This window comes from Dendrobates tinctorius, unplaced genomic scaffold (genome assembly GCF_039654945.1).
Source record: "Dendrobates tinctorius isolate UK_male_01 unplaced genomic scaffold, ASM3965494v1 ptg000014l, whole genome shotgun sequence".
Taxonomy (NCBI): Eukaryota; Metazoa; Chordata; class Amphibia; order Anura; family Dendrobatidae; genus Dendrobates; species Dendrobates tinctorius.
The window spans coordinates 9,653,260-9,672,328 of NW_027361682.1; the positions used below are offsets into that span (position 1 = coordinate 9,653,260).

Sequence of the window (19,069 nt, forward strand, 5' to 3'; positions counted from 1 at the left end):
CCACCTGCCACATAAGCCGTGATAGTTGACTTTGTGGAACTTTCTACCATCTCACTACTGAATCTGTGGAGCTCAGCCACAGTGGTCTTGGGTTTCTTCTTTACCTCTCTCACCAAGGCTCTTCTCCCATGATTGCTCAGTTTGGCTGGACGGCCAGGTCTAGGAAGACTTCTGGTGGTCCCAAACTTCTTCCATTTAAGGATTATGGAGGCCACTGTCCTCTTAGGAACCTTGAGTACTGCAGGAATTCTTTTGTAACCTTGGCCAGATCTGTGCCTTGCCACAATTCTGTCTCTGAGCTCCTTGGCCAGTTCCTTTGACCTCATGATTCTCATTTGGTCTGACATGCACTGTCACCTGTGAGGTCTTATATAGACAGGTGTGTGCCTTTACAAATCAAGTCCTATCAGTTTAATTAAACACAGTTGGACTCCAATGAAGGAGTAGAACCATCTCAAGGAGGATCACAAGGAAATGGACAGCATGTGACTTATGTCTGAGTGTCTGAGCAAAGGGTCTGCATACTTATGACCATGTGATATTTCAGTTTTTCTTAAGAAATTTGTAAAATTTCTAAATTTCTTTATTTTTCAGTCAAGATGGGGTGCAGAGTGTACATTAATAAGAAAAAAAATGAACTTTTTTGAAGTCTAAATACTTTTTGTAACCACTGTATAATGGAGGACGCTCTGTCAGTGACCTCAGATATACACACGGCTCCGCTCCGTACACACATGGCTCTGCTCTCATAAACTTCCCCTCACCCAGCACCATGCCAACCAGCACAGCAGAGTCCTGCATACACTGAGGCCCCTGATCATGTGACCCCTGACTCCACCTCTCCTGTGACCTCATCACAGGTCCTGTGCGCACAGAGCAGCCATATATGTGGTGTGCGGCTCTGCAGGTGGGGATGTGTGGTGTACAATGTGCTTGGTACACTGTAGTTCAGGGATGAGTGCGCGATCCTGCAGCGACCAGAGCCCGAGAGTGTGAGGCCCCCCTGGGGGGAGCAGTTGCCCGGTGAGGCCCCGTACTGTGCGCCCCATGCCCGGTCCGCGAGTATTTGTTTGGTAGAGGCTAAATCCAAGTCGGCTAAAGGACCTCTGCTGACGTCATGCCCATGTGACCAGAAGGGGCGGCGCCTCTTCCTCCATAGAACAGAGCAGAGAGAGGAAGCTGCGGGTGTCATGGCGGGAACTGGAGCATTTTGTGCGGATTTGGAGGGTCATTCTCCATAGAGCACATGTCATAGCGGGATTTGGAGTGTTTTGGGGTCACAGATCAGGTAAGTGAATGTTCATGCACGAGCTGGGGGTCTGCCTGGGCAGAAGGGGGTGATGTTGCTTGCATGGGGCTGCATGTGCATGCTGGAGGGGGGTCTGCCTGGGAAGAAGGGGGTGGTGTTGCTTGCATGGGGCTGCATGTGCATGCTGGGTGGTCTGCCTGGGAAGAAGGGGGTGGTGTTGCTTGCATGGGGCTGCATGTGCATGCTGGAGGGGGGGGTCTGCCTGGGAAGAAGGGGGTGATGTTGCTTGAATGGGGCTGCATGTGCATGCTGGAGGGGGGTCTGCTTGGGGAGAAGGGTGATGCTTGCATGGGGCTGCTTGTGCATGCTGGAGGGGGGGTCTGCCTGGGCAGGAGGGGGTGATGCTTGCATGGGGCTGCATGCGCATGCTGGAGGGGGGTCTGCTTGGTGAGAAGGGTGATGTTGCTTGCATGGGGCTGCTTGTGCATGCTGGAGGGGGGTCTGCCTGGGAAGAAGGGGGTGATGCTTGCATGGGGCTGCATGTGCATGCTGAGTGGTCTGCCTGGGAAGAAGGGTGATGCTTGCATGGGGCTGCTTGTGCATGCTGGAGGGGGGGTCTGCCTGGGCAGGAGGGGGTGATGCTTGCATGGGGCTGCATGCGCATGCTGGAGGGGGGTCTGCTTGGGGAGAAGGGTGATGTTGCTTGCATGGGGCTGCTTGTGCATGCTGGAGGGGGGTCTGCCTGGGAAGAAGGGGGTGATGCTTGCATGGGGCTGCATGTGCATGCTGAGTGGTCTGCCTGGGAAAATGGGGGTGGTGTTGCTTGCATGGGGCTGCATGTGCATGCTGGAGGGGGGTCTGCCTGGGAAGAAGGGGGTGGTGTTGCTTGCATGGGGCTGCATGTGCATGCTGGGGGGTCTGCCTGGGAAGAAGGGGGTGGTGTTGCTTGCATGGGGCTGCATGTGCATGCTGGGTGGTCTGCCTGGGAAGAAGGGGGTGGTGTTGCTTGCATGGGGCTGCATGTGCATGCTGGAGGGGGGGGTCTGCCTGGGAAGAAGGGGGTGGTGTTGCTTGCATGGGGCTGCATGTGCATGCTGGAGGGGGGTCTGCTTGGGGAGAAGGGTGATGCTTGCATGGGGCTGCTTGTGCATGCTGGAGGGGGGTCTGCCTGGGCAGGAGGGGGTGATGCTTACATGGGGCTGCATGCGCATGCTGGAGGGGGGTCTGCTTGGGGAGAAGGGTGATGTTGCTTGCATGGGGCTGCTTGTGCATGCTGGAGGGGGGTCTGCCTGGGAAGAAGGGGGTGATGCTTGCATGGGGCTGCATGTGCATGCTGAGTGGTCTGCCTGGGAAAATGGGGGTGGTGTTGCTTGCATGGGGCTGCATGTGCATGCTGGAGGGGGGTCTGCCTGGGAAGAAGGGGGTGGTGTTGCTTGCATGGGGCTGCATGTGCATGCTGGGTGGTCTGCCTGGGAAGAAGGGGGTGGTGTTGCTTGCATGGGGCTGCATGTGCATGCTGGGTGGTCTGCCTGGGAAGAAGGGGGTGGTGTTGCTTGCATGGGGCTGCATGTGCATGCTGGGTGGTCTGCCTGGGAAGAAGGGGGTGGTGTTGCTTGCATGGGGCTGCATGTGCATGCTGGAGGGGGGGGGTCTGCCTGGGAAGAAGGGGGTGATGTTGCTTGAATGGGGCTGCATGTGCATGCTGGAGGGGGGTCTGCTTGGGGAGAAGGGTGATGCTTGCATGGGGCTGCTTGTGCATGCTGGAGGGGGGGTCTGCCTGGGCAGGAGGGGGTGATGCTTGCATGGGGCTGCATGCGCATGCTGGAGGGGGGTCTGCTTGGGGAGAAGGGTGATGTTGCTTGCATGGGGCTGCTTGTGCATGCTGGAGGGGGGTCTGCCTGGGAAGAAGGGGGTGATGCTTGCATGGGGCTGCATGTGCATGCTGAGTGGTCTGCCTGGGAAGAAGGGTGATGCTTGCATGGGGCTGCTTGTGCATGCTGGAGGGGGGGTCTGCCTGGGCAGGAGGGGGTGATGCTTGCATGGGGCTGCATACGCATGCTGGAGGGGGGTCTGCTTGGGGAGAAGGGTGATGTTGCTTGCATGGGGCTGCTTGTGCATGCTGGAGGGGGGTCTGCCTGGGAAGAAGGGGGTGATGCTTGCATGGGGCTGCATGTGCATGCTGAGTGGTCTGCCTGGGAAGAAGGGGGTGGTGTTGCTTGCATGGGGCTGCATGTGCATGCTGGAGGGGGGCCTGCTTGGGGAGAAGGGTGATGTTGCTTGCATGGGGCTGCATGTGCATGCTGGAGGGGGGCCTGCTTGGGGAGAAGGGTGATGTTGCTTACATGGGGCTGCTTGTGCATGCTGGAGGGGGGGTCTGCCTGGGCAGGAGGGGGTGATGCTTCCATGGGGCTGCATGTGCATGCTGGGTGGTCTGCCTGGGGAGAAGGGGGTGATGTTGCTTGCATGGGGCTGCATGCTGGAGGTGGGTCTGCCTGGGGAGAAGGGGGTGATGTTGCTTGCATGGGGCTGCATGCTGGAGGAGGGTCTGCCTGGGGAGAAGGGGGAGATGTTGCTTGCATGGGGCTGCATTCTGGAGGAGGGTCTGCCTGGGGAGATGTTGCTTGCATGGGGCTGCATTCTGGAGGAGGGTCTGCCTGGGGAGATGTTGCTTGCATGGGGCTGCATTCTGGAGGAGGGTCTGCCTGGGGAGATGTTGCTTGCATGGGGCTGCATGCTGGAGGAGGGTCTGCCTGGGGAGAAGGGGGAGATGTTGCTTGCATGGGGCTGCATGCTGGAGGAGGGTCTGCCTGGGGAGAAGGGGGAGATGTTGCTTGCATGGGGCTGCATGCTGGAGGAGGGTCTGCCTGGGGAGAAGGGGGAGATGTTGCTTGCATGGGGCTGCATGCTGGAGGAGGGTCTGCCTGGGGAGAAGGGGGAGATGTTGCTTGCATGGGGCTGCATGCTGGAGGAGGGTCTGCCTGGGGAGAAGGGGGAGATGTTGCTTGCATGGGGCTGCATGCTGGAGGAGGGTCTGCCTGGGGAGAAGGGGGAGATGTTGCTTGCATGGGGCTGCATGCTGGAGGAGGGTCTGCCTGGGGAGAAGGGGGAGATGTTGCTTGCATGGGGCTGCATGCTGGAGGAGGGTCTGCCTGGGGAGAAGGGGGAGATGTTGCTTGCATGGGGCTGCATGCTGGAGGAGGGTCTGCCTGGGGAGAAGGGGGAGATGTTGCTTGCATGGGGCTGCATGCTGGAGGAGGGTCTGCCTGGGGAGAAGGGAGATGTTGCTTGCATGGGGCTGCATGTGCATGCTTGAGGGGGGGCTGCCTGGGGAGAAGGGGGTGATGTTGCTTGCATGGGGCTGCATGTGCATACTGGAGGGGGGTCTGCCTAGGCAGAAGGGGGTGATGCTTGCATGGGACTGCATGTGCATGCTTGAGGGGGGGCTGCCTGGGGAGAAGGGGGTGATGTTGCTTGCATGGGGCTGCATGCTGGAGGGGGGTCTGCCTAGGGAGAAGGGGGTGATGTTGCTTGCATGGGGCTGCATGTGCATGCTGGGTGGTCTGCCTGTGGAGAAGGGGGTGATGCTTGCATGGAGCTGCATGTGCATGCTGGAGGGGGGGTCTGCCTGGGGAGAAGGGGGTTATGTTGCTTGCATGGGGCTGCATGTGCATACTGGAGGGAGGTCTGCCTAGGCAGGAGGGGGTGATGGGGCTGCATGTGCATACTGGAGGGGGGTCTTCCTGGGGAGGAGGTGATGTTGCTTGCATGGGACTGCATGTGCACACTGGAGGGGGGTCTTCCTGGGGAGAAGGGGGTGATGCTTGCATGGGACTGCATGTGCATGCTTCAGGGGGGGTCAGCCTGGGGAGAAGCGGTTGATGTTGCTTGCATGGGGCTGCATGCTGGAGGGGGGGTCTGCCTAGGGAGAAGGGGGTGATGTTGCTTGCATGGGGCTGCATGTGCATGCTGGGTGGTCTGCCTGGGGAGAAGGGGGTGATGCTTGCATGGGGCTGCATGTGCATGCTGGAGGGGGGTCTGCCTGGGGAGAAGGGGGTGATGCTTGCATGGGGCTGCATGTGCATGCTGGAGGGGGGTCTGCCTGGGGAGAAGGGGGTGATGTTGCTTGCATGGGGCTGCATGCTGGAGGGGGGTCTGCCTGGGGAGAAGGGGGTGATGTTGCTTGCATGGGGCTGCATGCTGGAGGGGGGGGTCTGCCTGGGGAGAAGGGGGTGATGTTGCTTGCATGGGGCTGGAGGTGGGTCTGCCTGGGGAGAAGGGGGTGATGTTGCTTGCATGGGGATGCATGCTGGAGGAGGGTCTGCCTCGGGAGAAGGGGGAGATGTTGCTTGCATGGGGCTGCATGCTGGAGGAGGGTCTGCCTGGGAAGAAGGGGGAGATGTTGCTTGCATGGGGCTGCATGCTGGAGGAGGGTCTGCCTGGGGAGAAGGGGGTGATGTTGCTTGCATGGGGCTGCATGCTGGAGGAGGGTCTGCCTGGGGAGAAGGGGGTGATGTTGCTTGCATGGGGCTGCATGTGCATACTGGAGGAGGGTCTGCCTGGGGAGAAGGGGGTGATGCTTGCATGGGACTGCATGTGCATGCTTGAGGGGGGTCTGCCTGGGGAGAAGCGGGTGATGTTGCTTGCATGGGGCAGCATGCTGGAGGGGGGTCTGCCTAGGGAGAAGGGGGTGATACTTGCATGGGGCTGCATGTGCATGCTGGGTGGTCTGCCTGGGGAGAATGGGGTTATGCTTGCATGGGGCTGCATGTGCATGCTGGAGGGGGGGGTCTGCCTGGGGAGAAGAGGGTTATGTTGCTTGCATGGGACTGCATGTGCATGCTTGAGGGGGGGGTCGGCCTGGGGAGAAGGGAGTGATGTTGCTTGCATGTTGCTGCATAATAGAGGGGGGTCTGCCTGGGGAGAAGGGGGTGATGTTGCTTGCATGGGGCTGCATGCTAGATGGGGGGTCTGCCTGGGGAGAAGGGGGTGATGTTGCTTGCATGGGGCTGCATGCTGGAGGTGGGTCTGCCTGGGGAGAAGGGGGTGATGTTGCTTGCATGGGGCTGCATGCTGGAGGAGGGTCTACCTGGGGAGAAGGGGGAGATGTTGCTTGCATGGGGCTGCATGCTGGAGGAGGGTCTGCCTGGGGAGAAGGGGGAGATGTTGCTTGCATGGGGCTGCATGCTGGAGGAGGGTCTGCCTGGGGAGAAGGGGGAGATGTTGCTTGCATGGGGCTGCATGCTGGAGGAGGTCTGCCTGGGAAGAAGGGGGAGATGTTGCTTGCATGGGGCTGCATGCTGGAGGAGGGTCTTCCTGGGGAGAAGGGGGTGATGTTGCTTGTATGGGGCTGCATGCTGGAGGAGGGTCTGCCTGGGGAGAAGGGGGTGATGTTGCTTGCATGGGGCTGCATGTGCATACTGGAGGAGGGTCTGCCTGGGGAGAAGGGGGTGATGCTTGCATGGGACTGCATGTGCATGCTTGAGGGGGGTCTGCCTGGGGAGAAGCGGGTGATGTTGCTTGCATGGGGCTGCATGCTGGAGGGGGGTCTGCCTAGGGAGAAGGGGGTGATACTTGCATGGGGCTGCATGTGCATGCTGGGTGGTCTGCCTGGGGAGAAGGGGGTTATGCTTGCATGGGGCTGCATGTTCATGCTGGAGGGGGGGTCTGCCTGGGGAGAAGGGGGTTATGTTGCTTGCATGGGACTGCATGTGCATGCTTGAGGGGGGTCGGCCTGGGGAGAAGGGAGTGATGTTGCTTGCATGTTGCTGCATAATGGAGGGGGGTCTGCCTGGGGAGAAGGGGGTGATGTTGCTTGCATGGGGCTGCATGCTAGAGGGGGGTCTGCCTGGGGAGAAGGGGGTGATGTTGCTTGCATTTTGCTGCATACTGGAGGGGGGTCTGCCTGGGGAGAAGGGGGTGATGCTTGCATGGGGCTGCATGCTGGAGGAGGGTCTGCCTAGGCAGAAGGGGGTGATGGGGCTGCATGTGCATACTGGAGGGGGGTCTTCCTGGGGAGAAGGAGGTGATGTTGCTTGCATGGGACTGCATGTGCATACTGGAGGGGGGGTCTTCCTGGGGAGAAGGGGGTGATGCTTGCATGGGACTGCATGTACATGCTTCAGGGGGGGTCAGCCTGGGGAGAAACGGGTGATGTTGCTTGCATGGGGCTGCATGCTGGAGGGGGGTCTGCCTAGGGAGAAGGGGGTGATGTTGCTTGCATGGGGCTGCATGTGCATGCTGGGTGGTCTGCCTGGGGAGAAGGGGGTGATGCTTGCCTGGGGCTGCATGTGCATGCTGGAGGGGGGGTCTGCCTGGGGAGAAGAGGGTTATGTTGCTTGCATGGGACTGCATGTGCATGCTTGAGGGGGGGTCGGCCTGGGGAGAAGGGAGTGATGTTGCTTGCATGGGGCTGCATGCTGGAGGGGGGTCTGCCTGGGGAGAAGGGGGTGATGTTGCTTGCATGGGGCTGCATGCTGGAGGAGGGTCTGCCTGGGGAGAAGGGGGTGATGTTGCTTGCATGGGGCTGCATGCTGGAGGAGGGTCTGCCTGGGGAGAAGGGGGTGATGTTGCTTGCATGGGGCTGCATGTGCATACTGGAGGGGGGTCTGCCTAGGCAGAATGGGGTGATGGGGCTGCATGTGCATACTGGAGGGGGGTCTGCCTAGGCAGAATGGGGTGATGGGGCTGCATGTGCATACTGGAGGGGGGTCTGCCTAGGCAGAATGGGGTGATGGGGCTGCATGTGCATACTGGAGGGGGGGTCTTCCTGGGGAGAAGGGGGTGATGCTTGCATGGGACTGCATGTGCATGCTGGAGGGGAGTCTGCCTGGGGAGAAGAGGGTGATGTTGCTTGCATGGGGCTGCATGTGCATGCTGGGGGGTCTGCCTGGGGAGAAGGGGGTGATGTTGCTTGCATGGGGATGCGTGTGCATGCTGGAGGGGGGGGTCTGCCTGGGCAGAAGGGGGTGATGCTGCTTGCATGGGGCTGCATGTTCATGCTGGGTGGTCTGCCTGGGGAGAAGGGGTGATGTTGCTTGCATGGGGCTGCATGTGCATGCTGGAGGGGGGTTCTGCCTGGGGAGAAGCAGGTGATGTTGCTTGCATGGGGCTGCATGCTGGAGGGGTGTCTGCCTGGGGAGAAGTGGGTGATGTTGCTTGCATGGGACTGCATGTGCATGCTTGAGGGGGTGTCTGCCTGGGGAGAAGGGGGTGATGTTGCTTGCATGGGGCTGCATGTGCATGCTGGAGGGGGGTCTTCCTGGGGAGAAGGGGGTGATGTTGCTTGCATGGGGCTGCATGTGCATGCTGGAGGGGGGTCTGCCTGGGGATAAGAGGGTGATGTTGCTTGCATGGGGCTGCATGTGCATGTTAGAGGGGGTCTGCCTGGGAGAAGGGGGTGATGTTGCTTGCATGGGGCTGCAAGTGCATGCTGGAGGGGAGTCTGCCTGGGGAGAAGAGGGTGATGTTGCTTGCATGGGGCTGCATGTGCATGCTGGAGGGGAGTCTGCCTGGGGAGAAGAGGGTGATGTTGCTTGCATGGGGCTGCATGTTCATACTGGAGGGGGGTCTGCCTGGGAAGAGGGTGATGCTTGCATGGGGCTGCGTGTGCATGCTGGAGGGGGGACTGCCTGTGGAAATGGGGGTGATGCTTGCTTGGGGCTGCTTGTGCATGCTGAAGGAGGGGTCTGCCTGGGGAGAAGGGGGTGATGTTGCTTGCATGGGACTGCATGCTGGGAGTCTGCCTGGGGAATTGGGTGTAGGTTGCATGGGACTTTGTGCTCGGGGTCTGCCTAGGGAAGGAAGTGCGCTGCCGCTCGCCCTGCCGGGTGCGCTGCCGCTGTAACCAAGGTTTTCCCCCAGAGCTGCACCTTTAAGGCTAGGGCCCCCCTGTTTTGGTTACTGTGATGTGGTAGTGGGCTTCATACAGTCTGATCAGAATGTACAGTAATAACCTCATGTTCAGGTTGTACATTTTAGCTGATGGGCATTAGATCACGGTGTGAATATTGGGAAGGGGTGGCCATGTCTTTTTGTACAACTTAGGCAGGATTTTTCTTACATAAATGTCTTTTGTTTTCTTCTAGGTGTTGTGGGTTTCCTCCATCTTCTCTCACCGTGCCCTCCACAGTAGTGACCTCTTTGGATGCCAATTCATCATTTGTCATCTCTCCACCAAGTGCAGTGCTGGTGTCTCCACCATCCTTGTTCTGCCAGGATAGGTGTGACCCAGCGCCCCTCCGATGTCCAATAGATGAGTCTAAGATCTCTGAAATTACCCTCCCCTCTTCCGACGGCTTGCTAGGGTTGGTTCTGTGGGGGTCTACCACCTTTTGATTTCCTTTATCCAATATTTAGTTCTCACCTTTACCATATTTGCCTTACATACTGTCTGTACTTTGATGCTTCTCTGTCTTTTTTTCGGGGCTTTGTTTTATGTTTTTTGGGTCATCCTAGGACGTATTATCTATGGCACAGGGCCCACCTAGATCCCCTTCCCTTTACCCACGCTCGTGTCCTATAGTGTATTCAATGAGAAGTGAATTTTGTGTTAAGTACCGCCATATAATTTCTCCTACGCCTCATTGGGGGACACAGACAGTGGGTGTTATGCTGCTTGCCACTAGGAGGACACTAAGTAAACCAGAAAAAAATTTAACTCCTCCCCTGCAGTATACACCTTCTCGCTGGATGAGATTTCCAAAGTTCTTGCTTAGTGTCTGTAGGAGGCACTTGGATCTGGCTTCAGACCCCACTGTTTTTATTTTCCCTTTTGATTTTTCTGTAAATTTTTATTTGTTAATTAACGGAGTGAAGGGGGCGACTGTTCCTTTCTACGGCCCGCTCTCCCCCGAACCAACAACAGGCAAGCACGCGGAGTATACCTCCCCGTACACTTTCCTGCGACGAACGGGGCTGATTCCTCTGGCGATGGTTCCTTTACTGTCCCAGTAATCCACAGATACGAGGGCATGAGGAGGGCTCTGGAGCACAACAGATGAAGCATGGAGTGCAATGGAAAAGACTGGAACAGCGCTTCCGAATGCCCTGAATCAACCCCATAGCTCTCCATCCCCCTGCCCATAGGGAGGATCGATTGAGCATACCCCTTTAAGAACGCCTCCAGCTCTGCTACATCAGCCCAGGAGGATGAGAAGACCTGCATGGGTGGTCCCGGACAGCGCGGCCGGCCTGAGCACTGGAGTAGAGGTATGGGGTCGGTTCCTGTTTCCCGGGAGAGGTGCTGACTTTGTCTCAGTGGAGGTGCACAGGCGAAGACCCCCTCCCCCCGCTCTCGGCGCTTACCGTGGGTAGGCAAAAAGTTTAGTCCCTGGCTTTTCTGGCCTACTAGGCCGCAATTTGAATAGCGCCGTCCACGCTAGCGCTGCCATCCCCCCTCCTTGGCGCCTCTCGTCCCTTACGAGACGCGCAATCCTAGTCTCGGGGGCCATGTCATTTACTTCAGCCTTCTCTTGACTCGGAGTGTGAGGCGCGCACTCTGCCTGATATCGGGTGACACCACTGGGCCACCGCTATTCCTCCCGTGGACACCGCATAGGACCGGGGTAAGCTGCATCTGCCCTCAGAACAAAGCTTAACCCGTTCCCAGCACATTCCCTGCAGCTGCAGACCAGACTCTGCTTTTAACCCTTTCAGGAGCGCTATGTCTCAATCTAAGGAGGCTAAACGGGCTGCTAAGAAGCACACCGCGTTTTTTACCTTGTGTACCACTTGCAAGAATGCCTTGCTCAGTGCCCAGACTAATCCGTTATGCACGGGCTGTGACCCGGCCTGCGCTCAAACATTCCTCGCCGCTGTCGCTGCTGACGGACTTCCTGTGTTTAATCCCCCTGAGTGGGCTGCGTCCCTGTCACGGTCGGTGGAGTCACTGACCCAGGCTATAGACTCACTCCGGGAGACCTCTTTAAGTCAGAAAGCGTCTTTACCTCCTAAGAAGGGCTCTGGCGACGGCCGGGAACCGTCCACCAGCAGGGGCCGTACTTGTTCAAGGGATGGTCAGGTCTCTAGAAAGCGGACCCATGACGCGTCCCCTAGTCACGCTCACGCTTCCGCATCGGTGAGTTCTGTCTCTCGCTCTCCCTCTCCCTCTCCTAATGTTCGCAGTGAGCACGACTCTGAATTCGAATCTGACACGTAAGCCCCTCAGAATCCCCCAAATGACCAAGAGTTGCTTGATTCTCTTATAGAATCAGTCAACAGGATTCTGGAGTTGGATGAGGAAAATATTCCCGCTCCAGCACACGCTATCTCATTTAAGAGAACCAAACGTGTATGCAGGTTATTTACCAGCCATCCGGAGTTTAAGGACATTGTCCAGAAACATAGGGATCGGCCACATAAGCGGTTCACAGGGCAAAAGTCTACTGAGGCTAATACCCTTTTGTTCCAGACCTAATGAAGGATTGGTTACAGTCCCCTTCGGTGGACGCTCCTATCCGTTTCTGAGGGCTCCTCAGTCAGAAACCCCTCCGATCGTGAAATTGACTACCTTGCCCGCTCAGTTTTTGAACCTTCAGGAGTGGCGCTTTTTCCATCTTTCACGGCGACTTGGGTCACGAAGGCAATGGCCGCTTGGACATAAGTCTTAATTCCAGCCTTCCAGGGCACCAATCTTCCACCCGGAGGCAGCCAGTGTCGCCAGGCAGATAATTCACGCAGCGGACTTTGTAGTGGACTCTTCTTTAGATGCCGCCAATAGCGCTGCTCAAACTGCCGGGCAGATGTCACATCTAAAAGATCGTTGACTTCTGCCCTATCAAAATGGTCGTCTTTTTGGAGAGAAACTGGACCAGCTCATTTCTGATACTACCGGGGGAAAAAGTAAATTCCTTCCTCAACAAAAGGCTGTTCGGCCGTTTCGGAACCAACAGCCGACGTGTTTTTGATCTCTTCGCAACAACTCCAGTTGGTCCTCTTCTACCTTCTCTTCCGGTTCAGGTCGGTCCCCACGCGGAAACAGAGGATCCCAAGTCTAACCGCTCTTGGTCTGTGAAAAATGAGGATGAATGAACTCATGGAGATCAACATCCAACACTGTGGAGACACCATCACATGTTTCTCAACGCAGTGATTCCAGAGCAATGCCCCCAGCCCTTATGGGAAATATGCAAAAACATGCAAAACACAAGCCGCGGAGACACCATCACATGTTTCTCAACGCAAGCAATGACTAGCCAGGTCTTTCCCCGGGAAGGAACAACCACGGGAAGGGCAGTCTCCAATAAAGGAAACCACCTATGCCAAAACATGGTATCCATCCACAGACAGCTGTTTCGGGGTATTGCCCCTCATCAGTGTGGAGTAGGAAACTGGCTAGTAGGAGCAATGCCTAGTAAAAGACTGTGAAAAATGAGGATGAATGAACTCATGGAGATCAACATCCAACACTGCGGAGACACCATCACATGTTTCTCAACGCAGTGATTCTAGAGCAATGCCCCCATCCCTTATGGGAAATATGCAAAGAGACTGCCCTTCCCGTGGTTGTTCCTTCCCGGGGAAAGACCTGGCTAGTCATTGCTTGCGTTGAGAAACATGTGATGGTGTCTCCGCGGCTTGTGTTTTGCATAACCGCTCTTGGAAGCCCAGGCCTAGGGCATCTGGATCTATGGGAGCCAGATCTCATAGATCTTCTACGCAATGACTTGTTGCGGTATTCGGCAGACACCGACAAAGTAGGCGGTCGTCTACTTTCCTTCTGTCACACCTGGCTCGCGGTCGTCAACAGCAAGCGGGTTAGGGAGCTGGTGGCCTCCGGATACAAGATAGAATTTTCTTCTTCCCCTCCAACATGGTTTTTCCCATCATCCAAACACCCCCCCCCCCCAAGAAAAAGACAAGAGCCTTCCTTCGGGCTGTTCAGGCTCTGCAAAGGAACGGAATCATCACTCCGGTCCCTCAGCATGAAAGGTTCAGGGGTTTTTATTCAAACCTTTTTGTGGTTCCAAAGAAGGATGGGACGATGTGGCCCATTTTGGATCTCAAACTGTTAAATCAGTTTGTCAAGGTACGGAGATTCCGAATGGAATCTCTCTGATCAGTTGTCGCTTCCATGGAAAAAGGAGAGTTCCTAGCATCCATCGACATCAAGGACGCTTACCTTCACATTCCGGACTTTTTCCCGACCGACATCTCACCATTCGTTTCAGCATAAGAGTTCTCAGAAAGATGGTGGCAGCGATTGAAGCAGTCCCATTCGCACAGTTTCATCTCCCTCCCTTACAACATGCATTGCTGTTAGCTTGGGACAAGAACCCGTTCTCCCTGGACCGTTGGTTCCTTCTTTCTGTCCCTGCGGGTCACATAAGCCCTCAAGTGGTGGACACTGAAGTCCTCCCTGAATCAAGGGAGGTCTCTTCTCCCAGTAAGATGGTTGGTAGTAGCCACCGACTTAAGTCTTCTAGGCTGGAGTGCGGTCTTTCGTCACCACACGGCACAGGGTCGTTGGTCAACTCGAGAGTCACGTCTCCCCATCAACATTTTAGAGATACAAGCGATCAGATTAGCTCTACGGAGTTTTCACCATCTCCTCGCAGGTCACCCCATCAGGATCCAATCCGACAACGCCACGACTGTAGCCTATATCAACCGCCAGGGAGGTACTCTGAGCAGGATGGCCATGCACGAAGAGAGTCACATCCTCCATTGGGCCGAGACCAACCATTCGCCCATCTTAGCAATCCACATCCCGGGCGTAAAGAATTGGGCGGCAGATTTTCTCAGTCACCAAGGCCTTGCCTCGGGAGAGTGGTCTCTTCATCCGGAAGTCTTTCAGCAGATGTCATCAGTGGGGGACTCCAGATGTGGATCTCATGGCCTCAAGACTAAACAACAAGGTTCCTCGATTCATTGTCCGATCGTGCGATCCATGCACCATCGGAGCGGATGCCCTAGTTCTACCGTGGCACCGGTTCCAGCTCCCGTACATCTTTCCCCCTCTTCCCTTGCTTCCGAGGGTCATCAAGAAGATCAGAATGGAGGGAGTACCAGTAGTCGTGCCAGATTGGCCGCGCCGATCATTGTACGCTGAACTAATGCAACTAGTCGCCGACGTCCCCTGGCGACTTCCAGATCGCATGGATCTACTCACAGGGCTTGATTTACCACCAGGACTATGGGGCCCTGTCTTTGACGGCGTGGCCATTGATTCCTGGATTTTAGCACAGGCTGGGTTCTCTCACGACGTAATTTCCACCATGATTAGTGCTAGGAAGCCCGTGTCCATGCGCATCTATCACCGCACCTGGAAAACCTTCTTTTCGTGGTGCAAGGATCATGGTCGATCCCCTCTAGTGTTTTCCATTCCGGCCATATTGGCATTCCTTCAATCCGTATTAAAGTCAGGCCTCCCGCTTAGCTCGCTCAAGGGCCAAATTTCGGCCTTGTCAGTGCTATTCCAACGCAAAATTGTCACCAAACTTCAGGTCAAGACGTTTGTTCAGGGAGTTTCCCATGTGGGGCCTCCTTTATAGAAGGCCATTAGAATCATGGGACCTTAACCTGGTTCTTACAAGAGGCTCCATTTGAACCGCTGCAGGACGTGCCACTGACCATTCTCTCTTGGAAGGTGGTCTTTCTAGTGGCAATTACGTCAATTAGACGAGTTTCGGAATTGGCGGCCCTGTCCTGCCGTCCTCCGTTCCTGAATTTTCATCAGGACAAGGCAGTTCTCATGACGTCCCCGTTCTTCCTGCCCAAAGTAGTCTCCTCTTTCCATCACAATGAGGAAATTGTTTTGCCTTTTGACCGGCACCAGTCCATCGCATTGAGAAGGCCCTCCACACCCTGGATGTGGTTAGGGCTCTGAGACGGTACATCTCGCGGACAGCTCCATTCCGCAAGTCAGATGCCCTGTTCATACTTCCAGAGGGGCATAGGAAGGGTCTAGCCACTTCAAAAGCAATGCTAGCGAGGTGGATTCGTTTGGTGATTCAGGAATCCTACCGTGTCAGGAACGCGCCTGTCCCAGCAGGGATTAAGGTACACTCTACCCGCTCAGTGGGCGCCTCTTGGGCCATTCGGCACCAGGCCTTGGCAGAACAGGTCTGCAAGGCTGCGACTTGGTCCAGTCTGCATACTTTTACAAAACATTACCAAATTCATTCTCAGGCCTCTGCAGATGCAGCTCTCGGCAGACGCATCTTGCAATCGGCATTACCACAGTGTTGACTCTGGTACATGGGGTATTATCAGATGTATGCTCCCCACCCAGGGACTGCTTTAGGACTTCCCACTGTCTGTGTCCCCAATGAGGCGTAGGAGAAATAGGGATTTTTATGTACTCACCGTAAAATCCATTTCTCTGAGCCAGTTATTTGGGACACAGCACCCACCCTGTTTAGCCTATTGGCTCACTGTAGCATTCTTAGGTTTTGACATAGTTATGGTTATTGTTCACTGTTTATGCTCCTGCTTTTTTTCACTGAACTGGTGAAATCTCATCCAGCGAGAGGGTGTATACTGCAGGGGAGGAGCTAACTTTTTTTCTGGTTTACTTAGTGTCCTCCTATTGGCAAGCAGCATAACACCCACTGTCTGTGTCCCCCAAATGATTGGCTCGGAGAAAAGGATTTTTGGTGAGTACACAAAAATCCCTATTTTTGCAGCTGAAGTGCCCGGGGACTTTGGTGCAAAATGTTTTTTTGTTTTTTTTTGTCATTAATCTTTAATGTGCCTTAATTCATTGTTTTGATTTCTAAAACTAATTATCATTCATGTGTATGTATACATATATTTATATATTTTAGTTCTATTTGACTTGTAATAAAATAGTTTGACAGATATGAGTTGAATTTTCATTTCTAGAATGATAAAGCTCGGTGTGACATTAGTGGATTTCCGTGTTTTTCGCTTTGTAAGGCGCACTTTTTTCCTCAAGTTGGGAAAATTCGGGTGCGTCTTATAAAGCGTACATGCCTTACTGATATTGTGGGTGTAGGCTGAAGGCTGGGGGGGGGGGGCCCGGTGGCTGCTGCCCGCTGCCTGCTGCCCGCTGCTGCAGGTGTCTCCAGTGCCTAGCGGTGCTGCGTGAGTGGACAAATTAGCGGAGTCCACTGCACACGCACAGGGAAACGTGGAAGTATCGGGGCTCTGGCATGTCGCAAAATGTCGGCAGAGCCCCGGGCATTGCCGGACACCCACGCAACACCGCTGGGCACCGGAGAGAGCAGCAGCCAGCAACCGCCAGAGACCCCCGCACCAGCGCGCTGCACATCAGAGCACCCCCTCATCCCTGCCTGCGAAACTTAGGAACTCGCTATCTAAAGAGATCAAGTTAGCCAAACACGAGTATGCAAAGATTCTGGAGGAAAGGTTCTCATCAAAAGATACTAGATCTGCATGGAGAGGATTAAGAGAGGTCACCAATTATAAAAGCCACCCCACTATAGTGAACCCCAGCAGAAGTCTGGCAGCAGAGTTAAATGAATTCTACTGCAGATTTGAGGCAAGCTCTACACACAGTTGGCTATTCATCTCTAAGCTCCTCAGTCTGTTCATATAAAGATCATTCATTGTGCAACACCCAAGTAGTGATCTCCGAGGCAGAGGTGATACGCATCCTGAAGGGACATAAGGTCAAAAAGGCACCTGGCCCTGATGGTGTATCTCCAATGTGTCTGAAAGTATGTGCTACCCAGCTTGCCCCTATACTGACAAATATATACAATGTGTCACTGAAAGAGTGCGTTGTACCTCAGTGTTGGAAAAATTCCACAATTATCCCTGTCCCCAAGAAAGTGGGATCCTCTGAGTTGAACGACTATAGACCAGTAGCACTCACATCTATAGCTATGAAAGTCTTCGAAAGAATTATGATGTCCCACCTGATAAAATTCACGCAGAAGCTATGGGACCCGCTTCAGTTTGCCTATAAGGAGAATCGTTCGGCAAACGACACTGTCAATCTGGCACTGAAGTACATTTTGGATCATACAGATGAACGGCACTCATATGTCCGGATTCTTTTCATGGACTTTAGCTCAGCGTTCAATACCATTGATCCGAATTTACTTCATAAGAAAATGGTAGCTCTTGGAGTCCCTCTCAACTTATGCTTGTGGATTTATAACTTCCTGACAGCCAGGATACAGAGTGTAAAAGTTGGACCATTCACTTCGGACACCTTGGTCACAAACATCGGGGCACCTCAGGGGTGTGTTTTGTCCCCGTTACTGTTTTCTCTCTATACGAATGATTGCATCTCTTCAGCAGACTCAGTAAAAATCTTGAAATTTACCGATGATATGACACCGATTGGTCTCATCAGGGGAAATGCTGAAGACTTGTATCGGAGTGAGGTGGAAAGAATATGTGACTGGTGTAAAGCCAATAATCTTGTACTCAACACTAAAAAAACTGCTGAGATGGTTGTGGATTTTAGGAAAGATCAACATGAGATACTTCCAATCTACATCCATGACGAAGTGGTTCTTAGGGTCACAGAGACCAAATTCCTTGGTGTTATCATCTCTCATGATCTTAAATGGGGGAAAAACGTGGATGCTGTTATAAGAAAAGCACAACAGAGGATGTTCTTCCTGCGTCAGCTGAAAAGATATGGTTTGTCTAAGAATCTGCTGATCTTATTCTTTAATGCTGTCATCAGATCTGTGATTTGTTCCTCTCTGATAGTCTGGTATGGGGGAGCCACTGCGCATGACAAACTCCGCTTACAAAGGACTTTCAGAACAGCAGAGAGAATTATAGGCTCCCCCCTGCCTAAAATCCAGGATCTTTAAGATAAGAGTATTCGATCCCTCTCACCCGGGACACTCCTCATTCCAACTACTCCCTTCAGGACGTCGCTTCAGAGTCCCCAAATGCAGTACCAACCGCCATATGAACAGCTTCTATCCACTCTCTGTTCAACAATTAAATCGTCATGTGTAGACTATATACTGTATCTGTCTTGTTAGATGTTACTTGTTGTATCTGTTGTTATATATTATGTTGCCTCTTTGCCACAAAGAATTCCTTGTATATATGTAATATGTACTTGGCGATAATAAATTTGATTGATTGACCTGCAGAATCGCCCCACTCTTGCCTCCTCCAGCAGCGACCCTGGGACACCGCTTCACCGCAGCCACGACCCCTGGGTAAGCAATAAGATGCATGGATTATAAGAAGCACCACCATTTTATTAAAAAATGGTTTTCTTATTTTTCTCCGAAAAATACGGTAACTGCATTTGGATCTGTATCGGGCTGTGTCCACACATTGTGGTTTATTGGGGGAACTATCTGCAGGGAAGTCCTCACCAGTAGACCAGACCCGCACTTCCATGGAGCCCATACAGCTGGACCAGCTGTATGTTTTGTTTTTTTGTTTTTTTTAAAGTCCATAATTGTTTTTTCTTAAAAATACATCAGCTGCTTCTCGCTGAGGGTCTGACTGCTGCTGTCACCACTGATGGGACAGGCTATGGCAGATTTTCCAGAGGAAAAAATATCTTTGTAATGTTAGGCAATATTCACATTTTATTTTTTGGATACTAATGGTTTACAAAATTCTGATGACCTGTGACAGAGCTGGAATGAATGTGTCGCGTGGATTTATGTCTTGTTACATCAAAGAAGGAATGTGCTCCTCAGACCTCCTGGAGACCACAACCCTGGATCAGACCTAAAATCACAGGACAATAAGGGGATGTGCACACGTTGCGGATTGCTGGGCGGAATTTGCATCTTTTGGCAGAATCCGCAGGTCAAAATCCTCGCGTTTTTTATGCGGATTTAGTGTGGATTTGGCCTGCGTTTTTTTACTTACGGATTCTTATAATGGAATGGGAATCTGCACAAA

At 54.1% G+C, this 19,069-nt stretch overlaps 1 long non-coding RNA gene across 1 annotated transcript; it reads left to right on the top strand.

The window, feature by feature from the left end:
* Positions 1–607: 607 nt before the first annotated feature.
* Positions 608–16,050, top strand: LOC141071298 (uncharacterized). The gene is made up of 2 exons (XR_012226678.1): positions 608–1,288; positions 9,334–16,050. It is a non-coding gene; the product is annotated as an uncharacterized lncRNA (long non-coding RNA).
* The last annotated feature ends 3,019 nt before the right edge of the window (positions 16,051–19,069 follow it).